The sequence below is a fragment of the Macaca nemestrina genome, chromosome 3, assembly GCF_043159975.1.
Source record: "Macaca nemestrina isolate mMacNem1 chromosome 3, mMacNem.hap1, whole genome shotgun sequence".
In the NCBI taxonomy this organism is placed as follows: Eukaryota; Metazoa; Chordata; class Mammalia; order Primates; family Cercopithecidae; genus Macaca; species Macaca nemestrina.
This window is the reverse complement of record NC_092127.1, coordinates 70,198,763-70,220,880: the sequence shown is the minus strand read 5'-3', so window position 1 is coordinate 70,220,880 and position 22,118 is coordinate 70,198,763. Positions and strand designations below refer to the sequence as shown.

General features: G+C 38.1%; 1 protein-coding gene across 3 annotated transcripts in view; it reads left to right on the top strand.

Moving 5' to 3' along the window:
* The first annotated feature begins 1,412 nt into the window (after positions 1-1,412).
* LOC105486174 (ubiquitin specific peptidase 53) overlaps positions 1,413-22,118 on the top strand; it is a 77,091-nt gene continuing 56,385 nt past the window's right edge. For 2 of the 3 annotated variants that reach the window (XM_071093095.1, XM_071093098.1), the window contains exons 1-2: positions 1,413-1,682; positions 6,396-6,519. The gene's annotated coding sequence lies outside the window, so the exon portion shown is untranslated. The remainder of the gene's footprint in view (positions 1,683-6,395; positions 6,520-22,118) is intronic. The other variant, XM_011748897.2, reaches the window with a different exon arrangement.

Sequence of the window (22,118 nt, the reverse complement as noted above, 5' to 3'; positions counted from 1 at the left end):
GGGACATATTTAAGGTACTGTGTGAAATCCAAATGAAGATGTTGCTTAAAAATGTCTGACCTATAGATATACACCTGAGAGTTCCTGGTGCACGGGACACCTGGTAGGTAAAGTCCATGATGGAAAGAGACTGCTCAAGGAGACATGGATTAACATTAAACAGAAACAGCAAAAGAAAATGGAGTGCTGGCGAACACAGAAACCACGCAGAAGAAAAACAGTATTTAAAGTGCACCAGAAAAGTAGCTGCAGAATGAGGAGAAAATGACACTAGGGAAACTGAGGGGAGAGTTAATTGTGTGCTCTTACTGTTTTAAAAATGCAGAGTAGGATCTTTTTTTTCCCCACCCCTCCCACAGTTTTCAATATTTTGAGGGTAGAAACCACGGCTTCATTTTATCCTATTTCCTACAGTGCCTAGTTCAGTTAAGGGAACATAGTAAATGCGCAATAAATTCTTAATGATTCAGCCTCAGACATTACAAACGGGTCCTATTTGTCGCCTGTATCAACGTCCAGTATTTTTTTCCCCTATTTCTTGAAATAAACTTTTAGAAGTGCCTCTGGGTTTACTGAAATCCATTTTTACAATTAGTATGTTCAGCTTACACCAGCTTCGGAATGAGTTCCAAAACCTTATTTACTTGAGAGATATTTGGTACCAATGACAATGGGTTTTTCTTTTACTACTATTCCTAAGAAACCTTTTTTAAAATCAAAGATTAGCCCAATTCCCAGCAGCACATTTTAACTTCAAACCTGTTAGAAAGTACGGCAAGGAAGTGGACAGACTTTTCTGACAATTAATCATTAACTACGTCAACAGGCTTATTAAAGCTATCTAATTAAAGGCAAGAAACAACTGCTTGGGGAATACACACTCACGCCACAGGAAGCCATTTAACTGCAAACAGATCGTCTAAGGACTCACGGAAAGCTAAAGGAAACTGCGTGTCCGCAAGGCGTTTTGATTCCAAACTACGGATTGTTCTCTCAGGTAACACCTAACCTAAGTAAAGTCCTTGGTGGATCCGCGTTCTCGAGCTTAGAAAATACCGAATGAACTACCAAGAGCACCAGAATAATCGCTTCCTCCTGAGGAACTAGCCTCTCTTTCTCGCCACACCACACAGCACGTCCTACAACCACCTTGCCCCCAACAACCAAACTCCAGCGCCACGCAGCCGCTTCTGGGGGAAATGTTCTATCTCCTGGTCTCGCGCGATCTCGCGCCTTCGAGGAAGCCAACTGTATCGCACTCGCCATCAAATCCCCGCGGGAATACGATTCCGCAGGTCCGGAAAGCCGGGACATCTCGAGCGGAGGCAGGGTTACCTCGTTGAGCGTGAAGGCGGAGCCAGCTCCGAGGGGCAGGCTCGAGGCGGGGAGAGGGGCGGGGCTCCAGGGACCTGTTGATCGCAGGTGTCACTGGTCTGACTGGCCCCTGGGTATTGGGGCGTGTGCGCATGCTCCGCTCGCAGGGTCGGGCTCTGGGCGGCGGAGACCAGCCTCCTCTGCTCCAGTTCCCGGTGAGCCTCGGTACGGTGGCAGCAGTCCGTGTGTCTGGTGGGTGTCGGCGTGAAGCGGAGCTGGGCCAGCGGGAGGTAGCTGTGTGGGAGTGGAAGGCCGGTATTTCTCTACCTGGACCGCACGCTCCTCGCGCAAGGAGGGTAGAGCTCAAGGTAAGTCTCCGAAGCCAGCCTTGTAGTTGGAGATCCAGCGACCTGAGACCCCCGCGGGCCTGACCGGGACACTCTCATTCTAGCCCCAGAGCTTGTCTCTCCCCTCGCAACCCGGCGACATCCTCCAGACCCGGCCCTCAGGGCACACACACTCTTCGCTGGGCGGTTCAGGCGCCAGAGGTCGCGCAGCCCTCTCGCCCCTTCTGGTCGCGTCTGGCGGAGATGCCTCAGGCCAGGCTGGAGGCGCGCGCGAGGCGGGAGGAGGTGCTGTACTGGCTGGGTCCTGGTTGTTATTGCTGCCGTGTTTGAGGGCGGCGACGGGGCAGAAGCTGGAGTCCTGCTGGGGTTATGAATATTACCCTTACTTGGCTCCTGCCCCTCCCTGTCCAGGCCACATTGCCTCGCCTGAGCACACAGGTTTTTACTTAAAGGGGTCCAGGATGGTTATACTCCCTCCTTGGAGAAGATAGATGACTGGACTCTTGAGATTCTTGGGGTGGTGGGTGGTGGTTTCTCAGTGGTAGTAGTGATGTATATAAAGTTAATGTTTAGCTTCTAAAGGGTGGCTTACGGGGCATTTACCAAACTATTTTAAAACAGTGTTGGAGAACAGGAAGTACTTGCACAGGTGTAATAGGGAGGGTTTCTAAAACCTGCAATCTGAGGATGTTTTGAGGTTTGTAACCCTACTACAAGGTTTTCTTGATCAATGCAAAGTATGCAGGGAATTACCAGTAGGACAGCAAAGTTTTCCGAACGTTTCCTTATCTGGAAATATGTATATGTGTGTGTATGTGTGTGTGTGTGTGTGTGTGTGTATAAATATATATATTTTGCAAAGAATATCTAAGGCTATTTTTGAGGTAGGTTTAATAGTAAACCTGTAGTCCCAGCTACTCGGGAGACTGAGGCAGGAGAATTGCTTGAACCAGAGCTTGCCGTGAGCCGTGATCGCGCCACTGCACTCCAGCATGGGCGACAGAGCGAGACTCCGTCTCCAAAAAAACAAAAACAAAAACAAAAAAACCCAGTAAACTTAGGAAGGAAGGTTTTTGTGATTAAGATCTGATTCACTTTCAGTTCTTTAAAGAAAAGCCTTGCTGGTTTTCACTATTTAAAGTGAGTAGCAAGTGCTAACACAAAATATCGGATGGAAGTGAACTTTTAGTTACATTTATACTTGCTAGTTTTATTTGCTGTTCTTTTCAGTTCCATGATGATGGTCTAAGCAAAGACCCTTAGTCCTGTTAAAGATACATTTAAAAAACAAAACAAAACCAAAGGGAACAAAACTTACTCTGCAAAAGTAATATATGATTTATCTGCTGTTGTCATAAGAATTCCAAATAGACAAACTCAGTGTAAGTAGTAGTTAATTATAGTCTGAGAAATAAGGTTTTTGTTTTGTATGTCAATGGCTTTTAAAATAAGCTCCTTGATACAATTTGTGCAGGTTCGTGATTACTGGTGATAAACCATGAAAGTGGTTTATTAAGATTTTTTCATTAATGAAGCTAGTAGATGTGTGTATTTCTTCCTAACGTGTAAAAAAGAGACTAAGAACCGGCCTTTCCTTTTTCCTAAGAATTTTAAAAAGTATTTTAAAAAAATGTATGTAGATTGTGTAAGTTCATGGAATTTGACACTAATAATCAATTCATTAATATTATTTTCACTAAACGATGCACAAGATAGTTTTAAAAAAGATATTTTAATGGGAAGGGAGACTTTTCCACCTAGTTTATTCTTTTCCTTAAAGATAAAAAAGAAAAATCACAGTACTCTTAAGACCTGCCATATGTGCTGTGATTCAAGTTCTTTTATATTGTTTAGTGTTAGATGTTTATTTTAAGCTCTGCAGTATCAAGAAATACAACTTCGGTACCATATGGTTTACAAGTTTGTTTTAGCAAGACAAAGTTTAAAAATGAAAATTTTATCTCATTTAAGGTTACATATAGCTTTAAAAGCCAAAATCAGGATTATTTTCCCTCCTGGAACTGTTTGGAACTCTCTTACTTACTGGGGTAGAGGGGGTACATGCTTTACCCTACAACGTTCCAAAAACATATTTGATCTTTATAAAGTGATGGATTAAACTATCCTACAAAGATATTTAGTTACTAAAATACTTAGAAGATCCTTTTTGACAGCTTTAACTATATGGTATTTCTTGTAGAACTCAAAAACAACCTTTAGAAAGCTGGGTAGTTTATATATTGCATCTGGAAGCATTTTGAACACAGTGTGCTTGGTGTGCTAGGGCCAAAATGATTGCCAGGTTAGCTTACTCTGCTCATGAGCTCTTGTTTTAAGGAAGGAAGTGTGCTGATTTATGTCATCTTTGCAGAGCTAGGTAGAAATAATGATGTCACAAATAATAGTATTATTATATTGTTAATTTTGTACAGATAATTGTAGAAACTTTTGCATTACAGTATTTGCACATAAAAGGAGCACGGAATGGATGCAACCTGCTCTGCTACAAGTAAAAATCCTCAAAGGATAAATTTTAAATAACTTTATGTAATATCATAATCTTTACAGGTTATACATTTTTTAAAATTCATAAGAATACCATAGATACCATGTACAGTATATAGAATATTTAGGCAAATAATATTCTAGCTCTTCCAAGTTAACTCATATCCTCTATCAGGAATTGTTGAACCAAAAGCCCATGATTAGAACTGTGGTCTATGGTTAGAATTGAGTTTTAATATAATTGGTTTTCTTTGTGATCTTAGTATTTTTTTCTTTTTCTTTTTTTATGCTATGAATTTTATTTTGTTCATTTACAAACATTATTCATAGAAGGCTTCATTAGGCCACCAAAGATGTCCATGATACAAGAAAAGGCTACAAACCATTGCATCTGGCTAAAGAATTTTGATTTTACGTGAGACTTCAGAAGAGTTGCTTCATATACTCATCTTTGTAGTTCATCAGAATTTTTTTCTGCAGAATAAACCTTATTCCAATATCTTAGCTATTTTTATGAACAAAATCAGTTATTTGAGGTGTCATGGTATTTTTGAATTAATTTGAAGATAATTACATTAGTCTTCAATTTTACACATATTACAAAAAAGAAGTTTTAAGAAATACCCTTCCTTTGGAAGTTTTTTACTGCTGCGCTTTTCTGAGTTAGAGGTATTCAATAAACATTATTGACCTCCTATTATATGCTAGGCATAGTGCTAAACACTAGAAAGTAAAAAGTTAATTAGATAATGTTGGCTGGGCACTGTGTCTCACGCCTGTAATCCCAGCACTTTGGGAGACTGAGGCAGGTGGATCACTTGAGGCCAGGAGTTTGAGACCAGCCTGGCCAACATGGTGAAACCCTATCTCTACTGAAAAATACAAAAATTAGCCAGGCATGGTGGTGCACACCTGTAGTCCCAGCTACTAAGAGGCTTGAGGCAGGAGAATCACTTGAACTCGAGAGGTGGAGGTTGCAGTGATCCAAGATTGTGCCATTGTACTATAGCCTGGGCAACCGAGTGAGACTCTGTCTTAAAAAAAAAAAAAAAAAATCATTAAGTAGTTATTATTTTGAAAACTTGTACATTTGTTGAAAATTTCTAAATCAAATCTCTGTTGCTGACATTCTTATTTCAGTCACTTTATCTTTCTTTCTGATCCATTGACTGCTAACATTTTAACTCAATTTTCTCCTCTCCTTTCTAGTCCAGAAAAGTTTTGTAAATGAACATTTACAACAATTCTTATTGAAAATCCACTTATAATGTGAAGCATTCCCAAACATTCATTTTACAAATTGGGTTTTTCATATACTAGTTATTCTTAAACTAGGATAGCTCCATAACAAAAATTGCTTATCATTTACTAAGAACTGCTACTAAAATTTTAAATTTAAGAAATTGACATGGTGTTGAACAGTTTATCTGATCTCATTAATCTGAATTAAAGCAGTAGTTAAGTTTAATATATCAGTTTAAGGTATTTCCTTAAAGAAAGCAAAATGGAATATAAAATATATAATACAGCTTTTGCTTTTTTCTAAATCCTTGTTGATATTGTTAAAAATCATTTTACGTGGAAGATAATGTTATTATAATTAGCCTGCATTCGTTGAATGCCTATGTTTTGGCCATTTATTAGGTATTTTATACATGGTTTATGATTCTCACAATAGCCCTGTGAACCTTTTTATATTGATTTTGATTATAGATGATGAAACTGATACATTTTTAATGATTGAGTAGTTGAGCAATGTGTTGTAAATTTTATATCAGAAGAGGAATAAAATATCTATGGGAATTATAAGGTCACTATCAGGGTATGGATTCCATCCTTGTCAAGAACCCATCAGGGTATTCTTTGCCCATCAGATACCTCATGCTTTGGCTTTTTCTTAACTCCTCATCCTGCATAATAAACTGTTGCCCCTCTCATGGTTCCCCTCCCCATATTTAGGTGAGCAGATTGTTTGAGCCCTAGATTTTTCCTCCTATATGGTGCTGCCATATAGGCATGAGATAATGCTCCTCCTTTGTCAGTGTAGTACTGACACTGACCTACCTGCCAGATGGTAGGAAATTGTCCTATACTTTAGTGCCTAGGTTGTCTTTGTTAGGAACACTGTTTTTTCCAAAGGGTTTGTTGTTTGAGATTTTACTTTATTTCCTGAGCTTCCTTTAATAAATATTTGGTGAAAACTTAACCATGCACTGTGTTCTGTTCCAGATGCTTGCAATTTGCTTTACATTCTAAGTGGATTTGGAGAAGAGACAATAAAGAATAAACAGTCAATTCTATAATATATTTAGAAGGAGAAAAGTGCCAAGGAGGAAAGAAAAAGTAGAGCAAGGTAAGAGGAATTGGGAAAGTGTGGTACAGATTGTGATGGTTTGCAATTTTAAGTAAGTGTAGGCCTCATTTAAATGATTTTTTTTAGCAAAGCAATTATGAAGGGAGGGAGGGCAAAGCCATGTGGGCATCATGGGGGGAATGTGTTCCAGGCAGGAGAATGGCCAGTGCAAACAATATAGAGAACAGAAGTTTGCATGGTGTGCAGGAATGAGAAGGAGACTGATGTGGCTGGAATGGGAAAGCCAAAGGTCAAGAAGTTGGATGAGGGGCTGGGCAGATAGTGACCTTATGATTTAATTTTAGAAAGATCTCTGTCTACTCCCCGGAATAGACTTATATGTTACTGTGTAAGGGTCAAAGCCAGGAGACAGGCAGCTATTTTTTAATCCACACAAGATGTGATGATGGCCAAGACCAGAATTGTTGAAGTGGAGGTGGTGAGAAGTGGTCAGATCCTGAAATATGAGAGAAAAAGAAGTCAAAGATGACATCAAGATACTTGTTCTCAGCAACTGGAAAGATAAAGTAGCCATTGACCGAGATGGGGAAGAAGGTATAGATAAAGTTAAGAGTTCAGTTTGGGGCTTTGTCAAGGCAAATAAGTGTTAGGTTATTGCTGACTTGACATAATTTTCTTCTGGAAATCATGTCTTAAAGTAGACTACCATAAGCCATTTTCTTTATGACCATGTCCTATATTCTGGATACATGTGTATGCTTGTCTTTTGCTAGTTAGTTACTAGTGGAAACTGGTGAATAGGTAAAAGCAACATGAAATAAATCACAGTTTTTTGTTAGACACAAAGCAATAGAGCAAAAAAATGGAAACATTGAAAATTACTTAAAATTTACCATCTTTTTGTTGGCAGTATTATAGTCTTTTTTCTTATTAATTTTATTTTCTGTCTTTGTTGTATAAATTTTCTACTGCAGTCTTCTCTAATTCCTCCATTTCTAGAGTGACAATGGTTTTATACATCAAAGAATATTTATTCTTCAATTATACCTTCCTTACTATAATCCTTTAGCTTTATAAACACAAAGTTACTTCTCTAATGAAAGATATTTTTTCTTTTTTCTGACACTGTCTACTTGAAGATAAAGGTTTTTTTTTGTATTACTTCAACTTGGTATAACTCTTCTGTTTGCTATCTAGTTATCTAAAATAAAATCTTAAATACTTCTACTAGTAAGATGAGCAGTTGTAGCATATCATCAGAAAGTCCTCAGTTTATCTTTGAGGAGCTGTTAGTGAAAAGATGTTAATATGAAGTTTTACTTTACAGCTTGATGTGTACTGTTAAGAATATCTTTGAATAGAAGTGATCCTCTACTAATATGGAATTATGGATATTTCTAATTTTCTTTATGTAGTATTTCTGTGGTATTTCAGAAATCTAATGAACAAGTACTGTTTGATAATCAAAAGAAAAAATCAATACACATAAAAGAACAAAGAGTCTGATGGCTTTATCAACCATTATATTAGTTTCCTAGGGCTGTTGTAACAAAGTACCACAAACTGGGTGGCTTAAATGACAGAAATTTATTCTCTCACAGTTCTGGAGCTAGAAATCCAAAATCCAGTTGTCAGCAGGATTGGTTCCAACTGAGGGCTCTGAATGGAATCCTTCCTTGCCCCTTCCTAGCTTCTGACAGTGGCTGTTCATCTTTGGTGTTCCTTGACTTGCAGCTTCATCCTTCTAGCCTCTGCCTCTGTCATCATTCTCTCTCTTTCTCTTTTTGTAATGACTGCTACCAGTCACATTGGATTAGGGCCCACCCTAATGACCTCATCTTAATCTGATAACATTTGCAAATACCCTGTTTCCAAATACATTGACATTCACAGGTCTGGGAGTTAGACATGTGTTTTTGGGAGACACAATTCAACCCATAATAGGTATAATGAATCAGGTTTAAGATGCCATTATCATTTACCTAGAGCATTCTAGTAGCCTGATAAAGTTATTGGATGTTAGAATTATTGGATGTTAGAATTTGACCAAATTCCATATAGTGTCATCCCCTTTTGGGGGAAAACACCTATTAAATAATTTATATAGCATGGTGTAGATTACTTAACTAATTATGTATTGGGCTTAAGTTTCGGAAGGAGAAAAGATAGTCTGATAGTCTTGTCTGGGGTAATGAAGGAGAGTGGCTCTGGAATCTTGCCTTTTGGGATAAAATTATTGCTGGTAAAGCACTGACTCATAAGAAAGCAGCAGTGACTTATTTTCTTTCTTTTCTTTCTCTCTCTCTTTCTCATACTTCTGATTAATTTTGAAGTTCAAATTTAAGTTTTTTATTTGTAAATATCTTATTGGAAAGTATTAATAACTGATATTAAGCACTTAATAAAGTTAAAAATTTTGTTTTTTTCTTATTTAAGCCTTACAGAAATTTTAATAACAGTAAATGTTTTAATTATCCTTATTTTACAGGCAAATGTGGATATATGTTTATAACTGCACAAATGCATTCTGAAGGGGCACATAAGACATTGGTAGTGGTTGCCTATGGGGAATATAATTGATATGGGGGAGACTTGGTTTTCCTTATATGCTCTTCCATACTGTTTAAAAAATTATTTACAAAAATGTATACTAAAAGAGAGGGAAATTGCTGAGTTTTTCCTTTTAGCTGGACTATTAACTCTTTTAGGAAGAAGCAGTGATCTATCAAATTGTATTGATACATTCAGTAGATCTGCTACTGAAGTACTTATTTACATTGGAGTTAAAAACACAAATGCAGTTTGACAAATATAAATTCTTAGAAAGAGTAAGTTCTACTCTTTTATTTGGGGATATATTATTTTACTTATTTCATATTTGCAGTGTTGTAGAGTAATGCAGTTGCTTTTAACAAGCCATAAGTGAACTTCTGAGAATTTCATTCAATGTAAACAGTTTAGGAGAATGTAAGATGCTTTGAAGTGATTCTGCCATTTTTCTCATGTTTTTCTTTAAGAATTTCTTAAGCATTGTGAAATATATTTATGTATTTAAACTTTTAGAAATTTTTGCTGTTAAGGAAAAAATTATTCATGACAATTGTTAAAGACGGTAAGGAAGACACTTGTTACAGATAGATATAGGGAGCACTGCAGTGGAGTCTTGCAATGGGGAGAGAGATTGGGCTCTACTCTGTATACTACAAGTAAAAACGGGAATTTATAGACAATGATGTGGGTGTGGTTGGTGGATGGAAAATTACTAGGGGGCAACATTAGGAATAAGAGGATTCTGGCCAAACTGACCTAACAGGATTCTTGTTGAAGGCAGGCCAGGGTGATCAGACATCACCTAGAGGATGGTGAAGGATGAGGAACCTAATCAGGTATGAGGGTGATCAGATAAGGAGAATGGCTGGCTTGACTTAGTAGGACTTTTGCTAAAATTGGACAACATAGAGACAAACAAGTCCAAAAGTTGAGGAATAGATGAAAAAGAACATGGAATAGCTTGAGTAGAGTTTGATCAAGGAGAGAATCTTTGTCAATATTTTCTGACACCTGTATCTGAAAATATCAAATAGTTACTTGTATTAGTCCCATTCAGAAAATCAAAACTGTCGTATTACATTAGAATTAGTATTAGTGACAGGGGCGCAGTGGCTCATACCTGTAATATCAGCACTTTGAGAGGCTAAGGCAGGAGGTTCGCTTGGGCCCAGGAGGTCAAGGTTGCAGTGAGTCATGATCAGGCCACTACACTCCAGCCTGGATGAAAGAGTGAGACTCTAACTCAAACAAAAACAAAAAACAAAACAAAACAAAAAGACCTTAAGGAGCCACCAGGGGAAGATAAATTATCTGGTGTTGGAAGTTGCCACTGTCCCTACGCTTAAGGTCCAAAGACAGGAGCCCAAGAGCTGGAGCCACCAAGCCTGACCTAGAACCTTAGAGGCCTTTCTATAGACGGGGAACTTGAGCCTTCGAGGAGAATATGCCAGAGATAGCACCAGGGCAGAGAGAGAAGGGGAGAAATACCTTGGCTTCTCTCCTCTGTCTTTGATTTTCTGGCAGTGCCTCTCATTGGCTGAAATGGGCCAGAAATGGATTCACAGGGATCCTGGGAAATGTTTGCAGAGATCAGCTCTGTATGGTTGTCCCATACAGAGCAGAGCAAAGGAGAGAGGAGGATGATTTTGAAATCAAACATGGACATAAACTGCATCGCACTGAAAACTTACCACAATATACAATAGCACCTTGCACTTCTCTTCTAGTGCCACCCCAAAGAAGCAAACACTTTTAAGTCTTTCAGCTGATCATTCTATAGTTTTATTTATATTTCTAAATATGAATTCTGTATTGCTATTTGGTGATTTTTCAAGCTTAAATTAACATTAATTTTCTATGATGATGGATGTCAATTTAGTTCTTTTATTTTCTTCCTTATTGTTGCAATAGAATTGTATCTTTTTTAAATTTTAAATTTTGTGAATATGTAATAGTTGCACATCTTTATGGGGTACATGTGATATTTTGATATAAGCCTACAATGTATAATGATCAAATCAGGGTTGATGGGATGTCCATCGCCTTAAACGTTTGTTTTTTTGAGTTAGTAACATTCTAATACTACCCTTGTAGTTATTTTGAAATATACAATAAATTACTGTTAACTTTAGTCACCATATTGTGCTACTGAACACGAGAACTTATTCCTTCTAATTGTATTTTTGCACATTGACCAACCTCTCTTTATCCCTCCTCTCCACTTCCTTTCCCAGCCTCTAGTAATCGTTATTCTGCTCTCTATCTCCATGAGATTGTTTATTTATTTTTTAGCTCCCACATATGAGTGAGTACATGGGATATTTGTCTTCCTGTGCCTGTCTTACTTCACTGAATATCCTTCGGTTCCATCCATATTGTTGCAATTGACCAGATTTCATTCTTTTTTATGGCTGAATAATATCCCCTTATGTATACATACCATATTTTCTTTATCCATTCATCCATTGGTGGACACTTAGGACACTTAGAGTGATTCCATATCTTGGCTATTGTGAATAATGCCACAATAAACATGGGAGTACAGACATCTCTTTGATATACTGATTTTCTTTCTTTTGGATATATACCACTAGGGATTGCTGGATTTTACATTACTTCTTTTTCTCCTGGAACACATGTAATAAAAAAATAATAATAATATATTCTCACTATTTTTTATAATTATTTTTATGATTTAAATCGTTTCAACCACTTTATTATACTTCTTTATAATAAAATAAAAGATGTATATTTTTCCCTTGTGGATTATGTTATACATAAAATTACTTTGGGAACCAGTAAATCTGAACTTTCACTGTCTCCATTTTCAGTATCTATATGCACATAATACATTTTAAGAAATAACTAAAACCTAAGAAGTTAAAAGTTTATTACAAATGTATCTTTTAGTGAGATAAGTTGAGCGTGAGTTAAGGTGCCCAATTAAAGGAAGCTTAAAGTACACCAATATTTTGAGTTGCTCCTTTGTTTGGCACCTGGAGATTTTTGTAGTAAACCTAGAAAATAGAATGCAGTAAGATGTAGGACAGGTGAAGGGTATTTGTCATTATCTTGTAAAGTAGGAGGAAGGCAATTGTGAAAGCAGAACTGGGAAAGAACTACAGAGTAATTGTTAGCCAGATCAGTTCTAGGAAAGTGTAAATTTGGAACTGGCAGATCTGTAAATTAATTCCTTTAAATCTAACCATACCTTTAATCTCTGGGAAAATCATTATGTTTTCTTGGATGTGCATATCCCAATTTGAAGATCGCTGCCTTTAAATAGTAGAGAACCAAGATTTTAGGGTTGGTGAAAAGTCAAAAAAGGAGAAGGTGACTTGCTAGAGGACAAGTTAGAAATCCCAACTAATTAAGAGTTTCCTCCCTGGTACTTCTGTGTTCGTGATCTTCCTGATGTGCTTCTAGAATCTTTACCTTCCACATTATTTTTCTTAGTGCTACTAGGGTTACCTTAAAACAGGTCTGATCAGCCAGGCACGGTGGCTCAAGCCTGTAATCCCAGCACTTTGGGAGGCTGAGACGGGCGGATCACAAGGTCAGGAGATCGAGACCATCCTGGCTAACACGGTGAAACTCCGTCTCTACTAAAAAATACAAAAAACTAGCCGGGCGAGGTGGCGGGCGCCTGTGGTCCCAGCTACTCCGGAGGCTGAGGCAGGAGAATGGCGTAAACCCGGGAGGCGGAGCTTGCAGTGAGCTGAGATCCGGCCACTGCACTCCAGCCTGGGCGACAGAGCCAGACTCAGTCTCAAAAAACAAACAAACAAACAAACAAACAAACAAAAAACAGGTCTGATCATCATAGGTGCTTTGGTTAGAGGTAAAAGTGTTAAATTGGCCCTTAAAGTGTTTAATTCTGAATTTTAGCTCTACTACTTACAGTCTCTAAAACCTGGAGTCCATTAAACTTCTCCTGACCTGATATTTCTTACAGTGTCAAAAGAAGGAAAAAAGTTAGTTTAGTTTAGTAGCTTTCATACTTTTTTGACCATAACTCAAAGTAAGGAAGATGATTTGCATCACAGTCTAAGTACCTATATCCATATAGTATTTTATTGGAGACCTGAATTTCTTTTTAAATATTTTTATTTTATTTTATTTTTTGAGATGGAGTCTTGCTGTGTTGCACAAGCTGGAGTGCAATGGTGCTATCTCGGCTCACTGCAAGCATCACCTTCTGAGTTCAAACAATTCTCCTGCCTCAGCCTCCTGAGTAGCTGGGATTACAGGTGTGTGCTACCACACCTGGCTAATTTTTGTATTTTTAGTAGACACGGGGTTTCACCATTTTGGCCAGGCTGGTCTTGAACTCCTGACCTCGTGATCCGCCCACCTTGGCCTCCCAAAGTGTTGGGATTATAGGCATGAGCCACCACACCTGGCCTGAATTTCTTTAAACAGAACCGATGTGTAAATGCTACATTAAGCCCAAAGCAGCCATGTTTTATTATATTACAGAGTGTTAACAATGAACTGTTAGAATGCAAATTACTATATACTAGCCAAAAGAATATCATGACTGTCACATTTTAAACTTGTGTTTCTTAGCATGTATGAGGTTTAGAATTATTTAACAATGAAACCCAGTGCATTTAAATATTGTGGAGTTAGGGAGGGAAGTTAGTTATAAATATCTTTATAGATCTGATTTAAAGCTATGGTCGGGGAGGCTGAGGTGACTAGAATTTGTGGAGCACAATGCTAGAAGGGAAAGAATTTCACAGAGAGAAAACCCTGGCAGTCTGCATAAGAGTGCCCTTGAATCTCTGGCTGGGAACTGGGTACAGGGAGAAACTCCAGGAGGCTGGGGAAAGGAGTACTTGAAAGTTGAATAGGGGAAATTTGAAACTATGTTGAACAGAATAAAATTGAAAACAATATAGCAGACTGTGTGGGATTTAAACTAAGGCAGTGTGGAGGGAAATTTATAACACGAAATGCTTATATTAGAAAAGAAGAAAGCTCTAAGCTTTTATCAGAAAAATGGAAAAAGAAGAGCAAATTAAGCCCAAAGTAAGCAGAGAAAAAAAATAATAGAGTTCTGGAAACCAATGAAATAGAAAACAGGAAAGCAATAGAAAAAAAAAATTAGTGAAATGAAAAGCTGATTATTTGAAAGTATCAATAAAATTGATCCCTAGCCAAGACTGATCAATAAAAGAGAAGATACAAATTAACAGTATCAGGAGTGAAAGAATGGACATCATTGCAAACCTTACCAACATTAAGGGGATAATACAGAGTATTGTGAATTTTTTTGCCAATAAATTTGACAACTAGGTGAAATGGGAAAAGTCCTTTAAAGACACAAACTATGAAAGCTCCCTGAAGAAGAAGTAAAAACCTAAGTAGCACTTTCTATCAAAGAGATTGAGTTTGTGATTTAAAGTATTCCCATAAAGAAAATTCTAGGCCCAGATAGTGCTACTGATGAATTGCACCAGTCTTTTAAGAAGAAATAATAGCAGGTCTTCATAAACTCTTCCAGAAAATTAAAGAGGAAAAAACCCTTCCCAGTTCACTTTATGAGATGATTATAACTCTAATAACGTCCAGGCGCTGTGGCTCACACCTGTAATCCCAGCACTTTGGGAGGCTGAGGTGGGCGGATCACGAGGTCAGGAGATTGAGACCATCCTCGCTAACATAGTGAAACCCCGTCTCTATTAAAAATACAAAAAATTAGCCAGGCGTGGTGGTGGGTGCTTGTAGTCTCAGCTACTTGGGAGGTTGAGGCAGGAGGATGGCATGAACCTGGGAGGCGGAGCTTGCAGTGACCCGAGATTGACTTAAAACAATAGTAATGAAACAGGAAAGGTTCCCTTGTGCGATGGGGGTGTCACTCGCTTCTTCAGTGTCCCCCGCTCAGACCCCTAAGGGAGCATACAGATGGTCAGGCTTTGGGGCTCTGATCCTATGGCAGTGTCTAGGGGTGAATGTTTACAGCTCCTGAAGCCCCAGTGAGCGTGTGTTACAGGGTGGCTCTTTTAGTCTGCCTATAGGCACTTGTGTTAACCAGCTCAATTAGACCCTCTACCTTGTCACAAGGACAGAGGGCTTTTTGTATCCCAGGTTTCTTGCCTTGGTGTAGGGGAAGAATCGGATTAAATGTGGTCTTGGAGAATGAGTATAAATAAAATTTATTATTATATAAATAAAGTTTTATTGAGTCAAAGTAGCTCTCAGCCGGTGGGGGAGCCAGAAGGGAGATGGTTTTCACCTGGAGTTGGGCTACTAGTTGGCCCCGGCCAAACTCCGCCTCTTCCCGGTGATCAATGACCTGGTGGTGTGCCAGTGCCTGTTGATGTGCTTTTGTGCTGGCATGCTTCTTTTGATGACCAGCCGCTCACATCTTCCGCCCATGTGCTCCTCTTGACATCTGGCTGCGTGTGTGTGTGCTCACTAAGGTTTCGGGTTTTTATAGGCCCAGGATGGGGGCGTGGTGGGCCAGGGTGGTCTTGGAAAATGCAACATTTGGGCACAAAGGCAGGAGTGCCTGTCCTCACCTAGGTCCATGGAGGTGGAGCCCTAGCCAGTGACCACAGCCTCCTCTACCCAGCACTTCCCTTCCCCACTTCCATATCATTTAAAGGAACCATGCTCCTCCCTTCCCAGTACTCCTGTGTCAATAACACATACAACCCAATACAATAATAAGTAGAAGATTTGAATGTGTATTTCTCTGAAGATATATGTATGGCATATATCTTCATAAAACTACTCCATATCATTAGTCATTACAGAAATGCACATTGTAACTGTAATGTGATACTGCTAAACACACCCACTAGAATAGTTTAACTTAAAAAGACTTACAGTAACAATTGTTGAAGATGTAGAGTAGTTATAACTCTCCTATATAAGGGGGGAATTAAAAATTGTATTCAAAAACTTAGGAAAGCACTTTGGCAATTTTCTATAAAGTTAAGCATACATTTACAGTACAACCTAGCAGTCCCACTGCTAGGTATTTACAAGAAAAATGTGTCCACAGAAAGACTTGTACTTCAATGTATATAGGTACTTAATTCATAATAACCCCAAAATGGAAACAACTCTAATTAATCTACCTACTGGTAAAGAGATAAGCAAAAGAATATTATTCCGTAATCAAAAGGAATGTACAACTACTGATTTGTGCAGCAATATAGATGAAACTCAAAAGTATGAGTTCATTTATGAGAAATTCTAGAAAAGTTGAAACTAGGACAGAAAGTGGATCAGTGTTTCCTTGCGGGTTGAATGTATTAATTTTCTATACTACGTAACAAATTACCACAACTTTAACAGCTTAAAACAATGCACATTTATTATTTCACAGTGTTAGTAGGTCGGAAGTCTAGGTCGTTTTTAACTGGATTCTCTGCTCTCTGTCTTACAAAAGTGGTCGAAGCATCAAATGACCTGGCCTTTTATCTGGAGACCCTAAGGAAGAAGAATCTGCTTTCGGGTTCCTTCAGGTTGTTGGCAGAGGTATTTCCTTGTAGGAGTGAGGTTCCTGTTTCTTTGTTAACTGTCAACCAGGACCTGTTCTCTCATGTTAAGGCCCCCTCCACCTTCGAAGCAGCAATGGCACATCAAGTCTTTCTCGTGCTTCAAATCTCTCTTTTTCTGTCACCAGCCAGAGAAGGCGCTCTGCTTTTAAGGATTCATGTGATTACATTAGGCCCAACCAGATAATCGCCATATTTTTAGGTCAACTGTGCCATATAATGTAATGTGATAATGGAATAGATATCTTGTCATATTTACAGGTTTCTATAGGGTATGAAATCTGGGGATGGGGGTTGGGTGCACTTTTGGAATTCTGCCTACCACAGTGAGGAAGGTTATTGACTGTGAAGCGGCACAGGAGAGCTTCTCAGGGTGATGGAAATGTTCTATAGCTTGGTTCTGGTAATGGTTACATGACTGTAGGTTTGTCAAAACTTATTGAACTGTACACTAACGGGATGAATTTTATTGATTGCAACTTACACTTCAAAAGCTGGTTAACTTAAACATCCTATGTACAAAAATATTGTACATAGGAAAATTAGCTGTCACTGAGATACTAGTGACCTCTGAATGGTTTAATTTGTATCTTATCGAATAGAAAATAGACTAAAATAGAAATAGAAAAAACAATATAAAATAGAAGAAAGAGTAAGGAAAACTACAGTTGTGTGTGTAAGTAGATTTAGAGGAATAAAAGGGAGGAAGGAGTTAATTACTAGCTGTTCCTCTAGACCTTCTGTTAGAGTTAGATTCCTTCTGCTTTGCCTTCCTTTTTGCTACCCAAGTATTCTGCCTGGGGATTATAAATCTGAATGGTCTTAGCAACATCAGCTCTAGACCTCTGTCAGATATAATAGCAATTGTGCACAACATAGACTATAGTGACTATCTGCTATCATCCATCCAGCCATCTATATATGGTGCCATTATGTGAAATAAAGACTAAAATAATATTGTCCTTTTGGCTCCAGTGTAATAATTACTACCATAAACCTGGTGTTTCTGATATTCTTTCAGGCTGCCATTTTTCTCACTTGCATGCCCTTTCTTTACCATTTCATCTATTCTTATGGTTTCTTATGTTTATATGTTCATGACTTGAAAATCCATTATGTTCAACCCTAAACTCTTCTACAGGATTACCTTTTGAATCTAAATGTTTACTGGATCTCATCCCTTGAATGTTCTGTAGAATCTCTTTCATTTTATCCCAAATGGAACTCTATTTTCTCTCAAACAAGCTCATTTTCCTATAAATGCTATATGAGTTGGTGTAACAGTCCTACTACCATTCACTGTAGAAACCTGGGAACTTTCTTTACTTTCCTCTATGCTTCATAGGTTTTGCTGACCTTACATCTGAAAGAGTGTCATATTCATCCCCTGTTCCTGCTACCGCTGCCCTTGTGCAGGCCCATGCCATCTCTCCTCCGCATTCCTTCACCAGCCTCCCAATTTATCCCTTTTACGTGCAGATTAATTTACCTCAAATTCATCTGATTCATTGCCATGGTCTGTTTATACCACAAGTCTGATTGTAATTTCCCTGCTTAAAACCAACAAAAGCTTTTTGCCACCTATTAGGTGAAGTCTAAATTTCTTATGTGACCTTCAAGACCAGCCATGATCTGACCCCTGGTTCTGTCTGCCTCATACTTTATTGTGTATATTACTTGATTACTTGGTTCATAGCATTTCTTTGAAATACATCTTATCCTCCCAACATACACATGAAACTTGTGCTCATTTTTCGTTTTATAGTAAGATGTAACCTCTCTAAGAAGCCCATTCTGCTTCCACGTGGATCTTATGCTATAATATGCATATCTCTGACTTTGCATATTTACATGTTTTGTTCTTTTTTTCTTTGGGCTTCAGCTGCACATAACTGAGTTAATATTTTTTTATTTTCTAAGTTGGCTGTCTAACCTTGTTTCACTTATACATATATACTCCTTGCTCAGGTGATCATATAATGCATATGTGTTTTCACACATACATTGTTTTACCAAAGTGAGATCATATTAAATTCCTGCATTTTGCCTTTGTCACTCAACAACACTGTTGTATTTTCCTCTAATGTGGTCTTGTGGTCTGTCTCTGGAGAGTGGCTATAAACACTACCCCGTCCCTGACAGGACTTCAGGAGATCTGGTCATTGGTGTTTACAGTGTGCCTTTCACAGGATACTTCTTTATCCTGGCATATGACCTAATGCCTTAGTATCCATGACCCTTGATAGGTGTCTCTCACAGGAAACTTGTTTATACTGGCAGATGCCCTTGTAGCTCTTGTCTTACCTGTGTTGAGTTTATTCCTATCTAGATAGCCATTCTCTGGAAGAGTCCTGACCAGAAAAGAAGTTGGATTCCGCTGTTATTGGGTGAGACACACAGGATACAACTCACTAAAACACATGAAATAACAGAAGCAGTGTTACTTACAAATTGAGAGAGGAGAGGGCAGCATGCCTCCTACGGCCAACTGGAAGCGAGGAGCCACCAAGACACGCATATTCAACCACTGGGTAGGGAGCAAGAGACAGAGAGCAAGGGGAACCTGTGAGCCAAAGCCTTTATTGGAGTCCAGGATATTACCTAGGTGGGTTTCCTGCAGGGAGTTCTAATTGGTGGGTTTAGAGTAAGTGGGTACATGTTTCATGGAGTCACTGCGACTGAAAGGTGGTCACTGTGGCATATCTGCACAGCCCATGCAGGCTGTGTGAGTCAGTAGGTCAAGTCAAGGGGGTTGTATTTCACTGACCACCTATAAAGAGGTGGTAACTAGGAAGCAATTGTATAAAGTAGATATCTGGATTGACCACATTGAGGAACTAGCAGGCAGAAAACTGGAAACTGTCAAGGGTAACTGAGCACTGTTTCTGATACGAGAAAGTCCAACTTATGTTCAAAGTGAATGCAGAGGTAACATAAAATTATAGGAATTCACTGCAAACACCCTGTTAGCAATTATGTTCCTACTGATGGATATTTACTTTATTTCCTTCATTATTTACTAGTACAACCTAATGTACCTCAATAAAAATAGTACTTTTATTTCTGGGGTATAGATTCTCAGTATTGAGTTTTGGAGGTTGAAGTGTGTTTTAAATTTTAATAGTTGTTGCCATGTTGATCTAATATTGCCAGAGAGTATAATAGTATGATTACATTTTTTGTTAGCAGTGAAAGAAGGTACTTCTTCCCTTTTATCTTCACCAATAGTATTTTTATATTTTTGCCAGTCTGCTAGAAATGAAGCAGCTTTCAACTACTGTATTATAATTCCTCTGATTTTGGAGGTCCCCAAGATCCCTCCCACCTGACAGATTTGTTGATTCTCTAGCAGGACTCACAGGGCTCAGCATATAGTTGTATGCATTGCTGTGATTTATTACAGTGAAAGGATATAAAGCAGGATCAGCAAACAGAGAAGGAGCAGGAGGTGAAGTCTGGAGGAAACCAGGCACAAACTTCCAGTTGTCTTCTGCCGGTGGAGTCATACACGGCACACTGATTTCTCCAGCAATAGATTTTGTGATGACATGTGTAAAATGTTGTGTACCAGGACGCTCATTAGAGACTCAGTGCTTAACATTTTATTATGGGGTGGTCACATAAGCATCCTCTGCCTGGGACGTACCAAAATTCCAGAGTTCCAGAAGGAAAACAGGTGTTCAGGATAAACATTTTGTCTGTGCAGTTTAAGTGCAGTGACCCACTCTTATCAGGGTCATAGAAGCCTTCCCAAATCTTGAATTCCCAAAGGTCAGCCCTGCAAGCAGACCACTGTAAGGATGGCAGTCTCAGGAGTGCTATGTAAAGTCTTTTCTTTTGCTCTTTTTAAAAATCAGCTTTATTGAAATGTAATCACATACCATACAGTTCACCCTTTAAAAGTGTAAAATTCAGTGGTTTTTAGTATATTCACAGAAATATATGTACATTACCACAGTCAATTTTGGAACATTCTTATTTAATGATCGCCCCTCATGCTCCTATAGCCCCCACTTGTCCAGTCTTAAACAACCATTAATCTTCTCTCTATCTTAGTAGATTTCCTAGTTGTGGACATTTCATATGAATGGAATCATATAATATGTGATCTTTTGTAACTGACTTCTTACACTTTGCTTAACTTTTTTAATGTTCATTCATGTTGTAATATGTGTCACTACTTCCTTTTTATGGCTGAATAATATTCCACTATATGAATATACATAACACATTTTGTTTATCCATTGATTGGTTGATGGACATTTGTTTGGGTTGATTCCACTTTTTGACTGTTATGAATAATGCTCTGTTAGCTATTTTCTTCACAGCCTCCCAAATATTTATTGAGAGAATAAATACAGACTCACGTTTTCATTCTCATAATAAACTGCATTATTCTTTTCAATAGTATGTTATTCCTTTGACATATTGATAGATTCTGTTTGCTAGCATTTTCTTTATAATTTTTGTACCTATAATCATGTCACATTCATATGAGATTTACTATGTTTTGATATGAAGGATATGTTAGCCTTATGAAATGATTTGGGGTTACTTTCTATTTCATTTTCCCTGTGGCCTGCAGGGATCTAACACTAGAATTAACTGTTACTTGAAGTCTAGATGAAATTTAACTTTGAATTTATCTGACCCAGATGCCATTTAACATGGGAGAACTTTTATCTCTTTTCCATTTTCTTCTAAACTAGCCTTTTTAAGCTTTTCATTTTTTCTTGTATTAATTTTGGTAATTTGTATTTTGTAGGAAATTACCTGTTCCTTTAGATTTTCAAAGTTATTGCCATAAGAAAGAAAGTAATATTCTTACCATTGCTTATGTGTCTGGTCATTTCTCCTTTATCAATTTCGTTAGTGTTTATGTTTCTCTTTCTTTTTTTTTTTTTTTTCACCTTTATCAGGCTTTTTGTAAAGATGTCAGTTTTTGTAAAATTTTACTTTGGGATTTATTTTTTCTATTGTTTGACTATAAATTGACTTGGAAATCTGTTTTCTTTTTAGTATTTAGGTTTCACAGTTTTCATCTTACTTCTCTTTTTTCCTACATCATGTTTGAATTCTTTGAGTTATACATCCTGTTTTTATCTGAGTTTCTCAGTCTCTAATTCTGGGAAATTCTTAATCATTTCTAGAGATATTTACTTATTTCCCTTCCTGAGAATCTTACTAGATATTGACATTTAAATATTTTAACAATGTCTCATACCTTTTGAGAAGTGTTTATATTTTCTGCTTCCTTATTCCTTTTTTAATGTTTTGTAGGAGAATTGCTTGGCCTGAACTTGTTGCTCACTAGTATTTTCTTGCCCTATATTCTGTTTTTTTTTTGAGACAGAGTCTTGCTCTGTCACCTAGGCTGGAATGCAGTGGCGCGATCTCAGCTCACTGCAAACGCCGCCTCCCGGGTTCACACCATTCTCCTGCCTCAGCCTCCCCGGTAGCTGGGACTACAGGTGCCCGCCACCACACCTGGCTAATTTTTTGGTATTTTTTAGTAGAGACAGGGTTTCACCATGTTAGCCAGGATGGTCTCGATCTCTTGACCTCGTGATCCGC